Below are 12300 nucleotides of genomic sequence, written 5' to 3' on the forward strand. Positions count from 1 at the left end.
TGAGGCGTCGGAGGGGGGGGTCTCCACCCCGCCCCGCCGAAAGCGCTGCCTGCCCACCGGCACTGATATTTCGCATATCATCCCGTTCCTCCCCAATATTCAAGCAACCATTCCTTTTCTAGAAATAAAGATTTTTTTAAAAAATATGCTATTGGCACATCAAGTTCCCTGGAACCTGATACTGCAAAAACATTTGCCATTTTGCCAACATAAAGAGATAGATAACATTTTTCATAAAGGCTTCTTGTCTAAAGCTGATTTGTATTTGTCTACTTACTGTTTATTAGTTCAGTTGTAATAAATCTTATTTTTTAAATGGCAGAACTAAAGAAAAAACATAATTTCATCCATTTTTAAGCATTCTTACTATTGTACGTGGTTGTGAAGTTTCCACAGCTGACAAGTTCTGCATTAAGGCCTTACCCTGTTTGCGGGAGGTCTTTTTCTGGTTGTGCATTAAGGTCTTACCCTTTTTCAAGGTACAATTTTTCAGCCACCACTGCATGAACCCCTATGCTGAGCAGTTAAATCACATGTGTGTGGTGAGCAAGCCAGTTGCAAGAGTAGCGGAGTTGATTTCGGTTAGCAGGAAGAGAAAGGATGAGTGTACTAGATCCCACTCCTACATTTGCCACTCTCCTCCTACTGGGATGAATGCAGGGCAAATCATCTAAAAACCAGAATCTCACTGATGATCACCTAACTGCATATTCTTTATTTTCTTGATACCCACCTGGGAGTGTATTTGCAGAAGCTCTCAGCACTTTCTCTTGCTATTCACTTTGATGGAAGCTATGCTTTGAATATATAAAAGCTTATATATACTTCCTAAGATTAAAAAAAAAAAAGTGTAAATACACTGTGAATAAATCAGATTCCGTGTATCTCAGTCTGAGTTGACAAAATTGGCGGGCACTCAGTAGTGTGAACCAAGTCCCTATAATCTTTCCTTTCCCGTGGGTAAAAGAAGAATAATACTACTACTTTTATGCCCCTGAATACTGGAAAAATAAATACTGTGATACTTCCAACATGGTCAAATATTGGAATAGGTCAGAATATTAGTAGGAAGTTTATTAGTAGACAAGTAAGTCTATATATGTTCAGGACAAGCTTTAGATGGTGTGTAGTAAAAAAGACCTGAAGCCCCACACTTAAAGAAGCATAAAAGGAAGTACCGGATAACTAACTATTCAGTTCTTTCAACAAAGTGCTATTCTCATGGAAAAAAAATGCATCATAAAGTTGCTGGTGGGGAAAAAAGCATCATAAAGTCTGGTTTTTCACTCTAGGGTTTAGGGTCATCATGGCCTTCATTGTGGGGTTTTGTGATCCCCTTGCAGTGGTTTGATAATTAAAGATTGAAATACAGTGCACACACAGGATGAGATTAATTACTTTCCTCTGACATTCCCTAGCTTAGGAGTCACTCACTTTACAACCTTAATGTCTTCTAATTTCTTGATATGTAATTTTATACTAGAAATATTAGAAATAGCCCCAGACTTATTTTACATTTGAGGTAATCACTAACCTAGGAAAATAAGGGTGTGTTCCTGTTATTTCAGTCTTAGTGATAGAAGATCAGTCTGTCAGCCAATCTATCCAGTAGTTACTTTCGGCTGTTTTGAATTCATGCCACACTTCACTAGAGTGACAGGAGCACTCAATTGCAAAGAACCTCTTCTACCACCCCTGTGAGAAAATGGGAGTGGCATTCAGCAGTTGTGCATGAAAACTACCCTATAGCAGTAGTAACTGGTATATCTGATAAGGCATAACCAAAAATTTCAAACTCCATGACCTTAGGAATCACAAAGTCAACAAACATTAGCTAATGCCTTTGCCCAGAGGATGCACTTATGCAGACTGCAAAGCAAGGTAGTGCATCAAACTGTAAACAAGCAAAAGAAAGGAAACAAGGAAAAACCATAATGTTAAAACGTTGATGTTAAGGTCCGTATAGGAAACAGCAGCTGTCATTTGTCTTGTGTGACCAGAGAATGGCCTATCTTTTCTTAGTGCTCCTCTCTACTTCTTTTCGTGTCTGCTGCTTGCCATCCCTTGCTTAATTATTGAGACTGTAAATTAACAGGGACTACCCATTTGTCTTGTGTTTATGCAGCACCTAGCGTAACGAAGTCCTTGTCTTAGGTTCTACTCCAATAAAGATACTTAATAAATCATAAAAACTATTTCTGCAGTCATGAATAAGCTGAGTACTGGGAGGAGTGGTTTGCAGCCCTCATTTGAGTGGGGGTGGCTGGGTTGTAAAGGTGTAATTGTGCTGTGTGCCATGAGGAAGCATGGGTCTTGGACAGTACCAGCGGAGAGGTGAAAATGTCCTGGTCCCACATTCAGTCCACAACCAGACTTACGAGGCTTTGTTCTTAGATAGGTTCTCACTCTTGCTCTGCCACTGGGAAAGGGCATACTGATGTCAGCAGGAAATTTCCTATGGCATGAATACAGCCAGCATCTTTTTAATCTTATGATTAAGTAAACAATGAACACTGTGCCATTTTTTGCTATAAAAGACAATATTGTTAATTAATATGATGCAGAAACGCAGACATTTCAAGAAGAAAATGTCTTTGGTGCCTGTATAGTGCTTGAAGCTCATCCTCTGTTCTGTCCAAGCTCCAGATCTTCTGCAGTTCTATTGAGTAGGTCTATGCAGAAATGTTTGACAGAAGATTTAACCTCAACTTCTCTTTGATTAGTTTGGCTTATAGAAGAATAATTTGTGGGACTGAGTTGTGTGTGCCGTTGCTTACCCCGTGGTAATGGCTCATACCACTGTCATATGTAACTTTTATTTGGAGAGGGCTGTGTCCTCTCTAGCTCATCAGTTAGCCCAGCCTCAAGCTGTATTTTATTCCTTTAATCTTTTTATCACTTTTTTATAAATCAAAACATCTGCACTAAGTGATCATTTTTACTGTTCTGCTCTGAACTCTCTCCAGTCAGTCAATATCTTTGAGTATGTAGGCATCTGGAATGGTAAATCATTTTCTGAAAGCAGCCTCTGAAGAACCATATAAAAAGCAACTTACACATCTATTCTCTGTGAATGTTGATCTTCAGATACAGCCAAAACATCACATTAACTATTGAAATGACAAACTCATCTCTTTTCAGTATATTTCTTCCGGATTGCATGCTGGTCTCACTCTTTGTACAAGGGAGTATGAAAGCATAAAATAACTGCTCTTTTCCAGAAACCCTTGCACAGCTCAGCAACTGTGTCAACTCAGTGAATATAATTAGAGATTCAGAGGCTGTGAAAAACTACTGAGAAGTGTGGAGGGGGGAGTAGCTGTAGGCATGCAGAAGAGCTGGCTGCCTGTGGAAAAGGGAGCGTGAGCATCCCGGGAAAACACCACAGTAAATTAGTCAGCACAGGCCAGGTGCTGCAGCAGGCGCTGTGTACCATCACCTCTGTGAGGAGCCCTGCCTTCCCTGCTCTCCTAGAGGTAGGACAGAAAACAGTGTTTTACTCCTCCTTACTCACAACTCTATCCAAAGTCACAAATTCGGTCCTTCACATAAGGCAGTCCCTGCATGACTGTCTATTAAACAGACAACTGTTTCCAAACCTTATCATAGTTAAACACACCCAACCACTCCACAACTCTGCTTATATAAAACATAAAAGAAAAGAAAACAAAAAAACAACCACAGTTGTTACTGATGGCGCAGGAAGCCATCAAAAATCTTGCCCGTCAAGCCAAATACTTTGCTGAGCTCCCAAACACGGTACTGGGCTGAGTAACGTTATTTAGCTCCCTACTTCTGAACATTGTGTGCAGGCCTTCTGGAAGGGAATTGGAGCAGGCTCTAAGGCTGCTCTTGCTGGGTCGCTTGTTCTCTGAAGGTTGTTTACTGCCCATAGTTGTTCAAAAGCATATTTCATTTTGGGGGGGAGTAATTTAATGAGTTCCAGTTTAATCAGTCCTCTGCCAGAATGGGACTTTGCTATTTTCATTTCTTTCCTGGTGTATTGGGTCTGGCCAGGATGGAGCTAACTTTCTTCATAGCAGCCCTGTGGTGCTGTGTTTTGGGTTTGCGGCTAAAGCAGTGTCGGTAAGACATTAATTATGTGGCTATTGCTGAACAGTGCTTGCAAGCACAAGGCTTTCTCTTTTTTCCCACTCTGCTGCCTCCCTGCCACCAGTGAATATGAGTAGGCTGGGGCTGTGCAAGAAGTTGGGAGAGGACACAGCAGGACAGCCGACCCGAATTGACCAAAGGGGTATTCCATACCATATGACGTCATGCTCAGCAATAAAAGCTGGGGTAGAGGAAGAAGAAGGTGAGGTTTTTTTTCTTCCATGTTGGCCATTGCTCGGAGACCTCTGCTTGTGGGACGTAGTGAGTCATTGCCTTTGCATCACTTGGTTTTTGTAGGGTTTTTTTCCCCACCCCTTTCCTTCACCTGCTCAACTGTCTTTATCTTGACTCATGAGTTTTCTTGCATTTGCTCTTCCTGTTCTCTCCCCTGTTCCACTGGGGTGCATGTGGGTGTTTGGCTGCTGGCAGGGCTCAACTTTGCATTTGCCCTGTTCTCTCCCCTGTTCCACTGGGGTGCATGTGGGTGTTTGGCTGCTGGCAGGGCTCAACTCACAGCACCTGGTTACTTCTGAAGCCTTCTGATCACTGAAGTATGTGTGACTGTAAGCTCATTTATAAAGGCAGGTCCCAAGTTCAACCACCATGTCTGTGAATAGAGGGACAAGCAATTACTAGGACAACCATAACCTTGAAATGGACACTCCTCTTTTCCATCACATGTGGAAATGAAGAAGTGAGAACAAGAGTCACTTTTTATCACTGAGGACTCAGGGCACAAAGCTCAGGAATCAGACGTGGTAGGATTGTACTACCGTTGAAGCAAAGAATGAGAATTTCCTTGAAAAGGAATAAGCAATTCTTGCGCCTTTCACTATTCACCACTTCCCCCAATTTCTCAGCATCTGCTGAAACTGTCTGGATTGACTTTTGCTCCAAACCCTTCACTCCCTCTGGCATTTTGTAGAAGTAGCTCCTGCCTGGATTGGCAAAGTGTCACCAATGTGCTGAATGAATGCCACAACTCAACAGTCACATCACGCCTTTCTTGCATAGATGTCAAACTGTTTCACAAAACATAGTAAGAATTCTTAACCTTGCTTGATCAATAGAAAACCCAAGACACAGAGCTAAATGATTTGCCCAAGGTTATGCATATGCCATTGGCAGATTGGTGAATAGGCTGTAGGCACATCCTAAATTCTAGTCTAGCATCCCTCTGCTTGACAGTATTAACATCTGAATAATCGTAGCCAATTCCCCTGACTGCTTTCACACACAGCAGGGTGGAAGGCTCAGGGTCTATCCCCAGTATGCTAGTCCTCCTGAGGAATGCATGACTACCTGTTGTGTCCCTTTAGGTCTTCCTTTGAAAGAAAGGAAACAACCATTCTGCATGACCCCATCCGTTCCTGCCAGCTTGCACAAATGAACGATTGCAGTCGGATACATTGGAGGTGATATCAAAGCATATTCATCTGTAACAGGCCACTAAAAGATGTGCTGTAATCAACTTGGCTACCTAACGTCTGTCCTGCATGAGCAGATTAAATTGTTTTAAAATGTTTGAACACAGCGCTCATTGTGATCAATGTTGATCTGTTGATCAGATCAGCAGGAGTGAAAAATAAAACCACATTTACTCAACAACAAATATTGGCAGCGCTTCTGAAACAGGCCAAGGGCTTATTGAAAAGAATATTGATTGAGCCAAGAAAACATCAAGCAGTTATAAAAGTTTAATCATATTCTCATTCAAGCCTGCCTTCAGTGCCAGGAATTAAAATTCTCCCATCTCCTGAGGACAGAAGATACATTTCCATAATGTTCTGTAACTTCCAACACTCTGCATCTGTACCAAATGGTGGAATTATTCATTGCGAATGATTTAGCTGAGATATATAGCCCTTTCTACTGTGAGCGTACAAATTGTGCATAAACAAGCTGTGATATTTTGAATGTTTCTCATTTGCAATTGTTTAACAAAGAGCTGGGCAAACCAGAGTTAGCCCGCAAGGTATTTTTGAAGTGGTCAAAATAAATATTTGGTCTTCGTGATTCAACAACATATGCCTGGTCGCTTGAACCGGGTGAAATGATAACGGTTCCTCAGCTAGAAAAGATTAGTTTCATTAAAAGGATGTGTCCATGTCCTTACTAGAAAACTGCTCATAAAAATTTGCAGTTGCCGGAGAGAACTGCTGTATGCAGAGAGTGAAAGGCCATTTTCAGAATGGCATATTTTGGCACAAGTGCTGTGGCAGTGTCTGGTTATAGAAGCTGTATGTAGTTTAAGAGCACAGAAGAAGTTAGTGCTTGCCGGGAGAAAACAGGAAATAGTTTTTCTGGGCCGCAGTTGTGAAGATTCACACCTTTCTAAGCTAGACTCGCTGCTGTGGAGAACAAAAAGAAAATAGAGCTATGCCTGAGCTATTATTTCCCCTCCTCTTTCAACCCTCTGCTTCTCTTACATCTGAGGCAAGCTTTATGGAAGTCAAGTGTTGCTGGGTCTGTCCTGCAAGGGGAGATGTGAACGTAGCAGGAGCAGCAGTATCTCAGCTGGCTTCCAAATAGCTGGGACTGTAGCATTAGCAAGAGTGGTAGGGTTGCACAGGGCACGGACTCCCCCTGTACACCTGGGAGCCCTCAAACACGCTGATGTATTCTCAATATATTCTCTATATACCTGGCTAAATCAGAGTTACATGGCATATATGCCTATGTGTTGTACGATTCACTTATATCCTACTCAGAATAAGGTGTGGTGAGCATCCTTCCCCCATTACAAAGCTCATAAGAATTCATGGCTACGAATGGGGTCAGTGGGCAGCATAGCTTTACAGACATGTCCTGCTTGTCTCAAACCGCTGACTTCTGACCACTGTGGATTGCAAAGCGAGGAGTTAAACCCATCTGGACATGTAGGCTTCAATTTTCTTCGGGTGGTTTATTGCTTCTGAGGCACAAAGGACAGTTGCATTGGTGCGTGGAGTTCTGAATTTCTGACCTTCCTCTTTCTTGTCCCCCACCCTTCTTCTGAGGGCTCTCTTCAAGGAAGTGGGAAGAAATTTTATACGTGAAGAAGGCTTGAAAATTAAAATAGGGTCTGTGTGAAGTTGGCTGAAGGACTGGGTTGCAGAAGAAAAATCAAAGGGGATGGATAAAGACTTGGTAGCAAATTGCTGGGTAGAAAATAAAAACTTGTGATGCGTTGATGGGGGTATCTTGGGTGGAGGTGGCTACAAATAGGAGCAGGGCCAAGAGGAACAGGGAAAGCCTGGAAAACATTCTTGAACCATCAACAGATGCACACAATGTGGATGCTTGGAGGCCCTTTTCTCAGGACAATGAGGAGGAACTACATCACCCCACATGAAAAAAAATACAACAGGAAGATTTAGGCCAATTCCTTTCCCAATTTATCTGGGAAGGAAACAGTCAAAGTGACAAGTGCAGAGCACAGGGTTCTGCAGAGGTGGTGTGTCCTGAGGCACCTGTGGCACCTGAGGCACCACGTGTCCGATACGGTGTCTAACGTTCATGGATCTGTAGTAGAGTACCCCTAGCTCCAGCTACACCTGCTACACAAGCCAGGACAGTGCTTCCTAATGGCACCTATGCTTAAAAATGACCCATTCAAAGACATATTCCCAGCCTACACTGTTATACCCTGGTCCTTCACACATCATCCAGCACCCCTAGCTACCAGTGCTTATTGCATGACTCTGAGCTGTATGTGTGTTCATCACGCTGCTTTGACAAGCTAGACGCTGTGCTCCCCTTCACTTAACCCAATATTTAGAGCGTCACACATCACCATGCTCGGTTAAAGTGAAAGTTTAGGTCTGCCTTTTGGCACAATATATCCAAATAATTTAGAAAGAAAAAGGAAGTATTGCTTTGCACTAATTTTCTGCCTTATTCTTATGATGCATGAGGTTAACATTTATTTGCTTAGACATTTCTCTGCATTTAGAGAAGGTCTGGTAAGGCGGACACAGACCTATACTGTGAGGTGGGGGTAAGATCATCTCAACAAGGAGATGGGTGCTGGGAGGGAGCAAAGGAGCTGCTAGTCAAGGGGTTGTATCTCTTGCTTATATGTTTTAAAAGTGATACCATACATAGATGAGCAGCATGTGGGAAAACAAAAGCTGATCAGGAATCATTTACAGATATAGCTTGGGATTACTTTTAGAGTGGAAATTAGAGCTGGATTTATATAGCTCACTGTATTTGGTCATCATACTACTACAGAGGTTATAGTGAAATGGATTCTCAACAAAACCTCCTTTACGAAAAAATTGTGTTTATTCGGGCTTCTCTATCTCTGCACTCTTTTTGGTATCACAGAAATGTGGAGATAGATCTGTAGCCAAATACTAATCTCATAAACTCCACAAACACTAACTAATACCATCTGTGGCAATTTTTACTGCAAATTACCACAACATGTGAAATGCTTCCCTCAGTCTGATAAGCAGAGCCTTGTCATGGGAATAGTGTCACAAGGCCTCCTTGCACCATGGCTCTCATTTCCAGATGTCTCTGGTTTAGATACATAGGAAAAGATGCTTTATTATATCTCTCCAGTAAACAGGAAAGTTCATCTTCTCAATGTGCCTTGAATGTCAATGCAAAGCAGAAATGAAAGAAATCAAAATAAGCAGCAGGAGTAGCACATCTATGAGTAAATAGTTTTCTCCAGCACAAAGCTACTCCCCAGATGCCAGAAAGCCATTGTTATGTGTCCTCTCCTGCTTGTTCTCAGGGTCTGACTCCCTCTCCCTCGAGCTTCCAGTAGCACTTTGGGCAAGTAGAAAAAAGCACAAAGAATTTGGAGGGAAAAAAAACATAGTTCAGCCACCAGCAGACCAAAACAGTGGGAATAGGAAAATAGACATGGAAAAACAACCCATCATACTCTGTTCATATCCGATTTGCTTGCTTTTCACAGAAGATATTCCTTCCTGCCAGCAGCAGACTGTCTTGCCTCAAACATACTTTACCGTTGCCACTTTCAGGAAAAACTCTTGGGGATGGGAGGATTTTGCTTTGAGGATTTCTCTTCCATCTGAAACAAGGATATAGTTTAGTCTTTGAACTGTTTCCCCCTAACTTTCGTACCTGCAAGACAGTAATTTCTTACACGCACACCCTCACTTTGGGCTGTCTTAAGATCGTTGGTCGGCACTTCCCTTTAGTCCTAGGAATAGCTTCTTGCCTATTGTGCATATCTGGCTTCTATTCAGAGACCTGGCAGCATTTGGCACTTTCTGGACAGGAGGCAGAGTAGGTGACAGCAGAACACATCCTGTATCTGAGTGGGCACAAATGTGCTTTCTGCAATGATCAAAACCACCAGGAACTACTAAGTTAAGATTTATAATTGTGTTCTCCAGGGGCATTTACTAACCCTGGCAGGCAGAAAGCATCATTTTTGGAGCTTCCTTTTTTGAGTAGCAGCACTATGCCTTTATTTTGCTTGATTATTCATATCAGCTTCTTTAGATGGTAGTTCTGATGCACTGACCTACCACTACAAGAGCTTCCTCTTTCCACTGACTGTCTAAGGAAAGTCAGCTCCTAACTTGGGTGCTTGGGAATCTCACCCGCTTAGATACTTAGAAAAAAATGACTGATAATTAAAAAGCTTGGATTTTTTGTGTATTTGTTTTCCTTGTGCACGTTGAAGTTCTAGGGAAGAGCCCAAACTTTCTTGGAAAACTGAAAAAATATTCTGCTTGGAGGTAGTTCTGGTCGTAAGTTATAGTTTGTGTTTTGTGAGCTGTTTGATGTTTACTATTTATGGAATGTTATTGGAAGTCATTGCATTACTTAGAAGATGACTAAATTATGATCTTCACCAGAAGTTGTTTGCTAGCTGACACTGCCATTAGAGGCTGAGCTGGTGAACAGGGTATCTAAGGGAAGACTGACCTAATTAAAAAATAAATGAGGGCAAGGGAATAAAGATCCTCTTTTGACATGAGCATCTTTGGTATAATAAGTGACAGAACAATAAAAATCTGTTTAATTGCAAATGTTCAACTTTTTCCTCTAAGTGTTAACAGCTCCTTAAAAGTGAGCTGTGTTTTAAATCTGAGGGGATTTGAAATCCTCCAGGATAGAAGCAGTTTGTCAAATATTTGTAATTTAAGTAAAAAGAGGAGGAAAAGTGCAAAGTCTTCCCATATTGTCCAGAACCATTAAAGCTATGTGCCAGAGGTATGCTGCCAGTGTAAAAAACACACATCATTTTTATTGCTTTGGGGACAGGGATGGAAGGAACATGTGAACGGATGCTAAGAATGAAAAGATGTGCCTGAAGTCTGATGGGAGTTTAGTTTCTTTTGGTACACTCAAAACTATGTCAATCCTTTCCATGAATATTTCATTCATTTTTAAAAGGAAAATGATCATGGCGATAATACATCACTCTTTTTTTTTTAAAGTGTTTTCAAAATACCTATTTCATTCCTTCCTTACACCCTTCTGCAGTAGCTCACAGAAATACTGTGTGGCATAAAATGTTAATAAGATTCTGAATAAATCAAGAATTTGATATATTCTTTAGACGTTAGCATGAAGAAATTCTGTTTTGGTTTGCAATTAATGGGATTATTGACTTATATGGGACCACAAACGGTCCATAAGTCCACATTCATTTATCATTCTGAGTGTACCTTGAGTTTTCCAAGAAAGGTGGAGTTTAAAAGATTTGTAATTGCTACATATATTCAAAAAGCCAGAAGACTAGATGGCTCATGGGATAGGAGAATGGAATACCAACCATCTTCTCTTTAGATCAGTTGCTCAGACTCAGTTGTGAAAAACAGTGCTTGAGTATCATTGCCATTCAGAGGGTGTTTAGTGACCTGTGAGGGAAGAAATTACTGTGTTTCCTAAATAAACAGGTTTCCACAGCATGCAGAATTCTGCATGCCAACACACCTGTTGGTACCTTACTAATTTGGACAGCTAATGAAAATAATGTAGAGAGGAACAACAAAAGGTACATTTGTTTTGCTGGGCTATTGACCATCCTCTGTGAAGAAACAGAAGACATCTTGAGTGGTTAATTCCCTTGGTATTTGAGAAATAAAGTACAATAGCGGTAGTGCCCCAGCAGTATCCTCAGGTAGAAAAAGCTGCTGGTGCAGATTATCACTGTTTCAAATTCCTTATTTGTAACATTACTAATCTGATTCTTTCTGAATGCTAGACAATCTCAGAAGGCAATTTTGGTTTGTAACTTTGTGCAAGGGATAGGCATATAGAGGGTAGTGTGTATCACCTCTTTTGGGCTCTTCCTTCGACAATGCATTGCTGGAAGTTTTCTAATTCCATTAGGGCAGCAAGGAGAGCCAAATCTTGGAGAGTCTCAGATGAAATACCGTATACTTTCTATTTAAGGTTTCGTTGAGAACTTGTAGAAGCAATTGAATTGCCAAGTATCATCTGGGGAACAGAACAGTCACAACATGAACATGCCTTTTCATAGCCTTAGTCTCTTGTCCTTTTCCTCTTTTCCATACTTTGACATTTGGACTTTCTTCTAGAGCATGTCCCTTAGGGCCAAAGGTTATCACACCATGATGTCCCTTTCATGGGGCCTGATCTTCTCTATGTCCCTTCCCTCTTCAGGTTTCTTCCTCTGCTTCTTTTTCCCCATGGTCTTTTTGGGTGTTCTGTGGCTCATTCCTGTCCGCCCTCCCACTCTCTCCAGTATTCTGCAGGGGACATAGGTTAGTCTACATTTTTTGTAAGCTGTGCAGCTTCACATGAGATGAGAAGTACAAGCCTTACTAAAAGCAACCAGACACTCAAACCGGAACCAGTGGTATTTGATGGTTTAGCAACTCAAAAGCTAATATTTCATTCCAGTGTTGTTTGTAAGCACAGTAACAACTGCGCTTACAAACAACACTGGAGTGAGCTGTCTTAAATTCTCTTACAGTTCTATGATCTATGATCTTATTGGCATCACAGAGACGTGGTGGGATGGCTCCTATGACTGGAGTGTTGGGATGGAGGGATACAGGCTCTTTAGGAAGGACAGGCAGGGGAAACGAGGAGGGGGTGTTGCCCTCTATGTCAATGACCAGCTGGAGTGCATGGAGCTCCACTTGGGGATGGATGAGGAGCCGACCGAGAGCTTATGGGTCAGGATTGAAGGGAGGGCAGGGACAGGTGACATTACAGTGGGGGACGGCTACAGGCCCCCCG

This window comes from Aptenodytes forsteri, unplaced genomic scaffold, assembly GCF_000699145.1.
Source record: "Aptenodytes forsteri isolate BGI_AS27 unplaced genomic scaffold, ASM69914v1 Scaffold246, whole genome shotgun sequence".
In the NCBI taxonomy this organism is placed as follows: Eukaryota; Metazoa; Chordata; class Aves; order Sphenisciformes; family Spheniscidae; genus Aptenodytes; species Aptenodytes forsteri.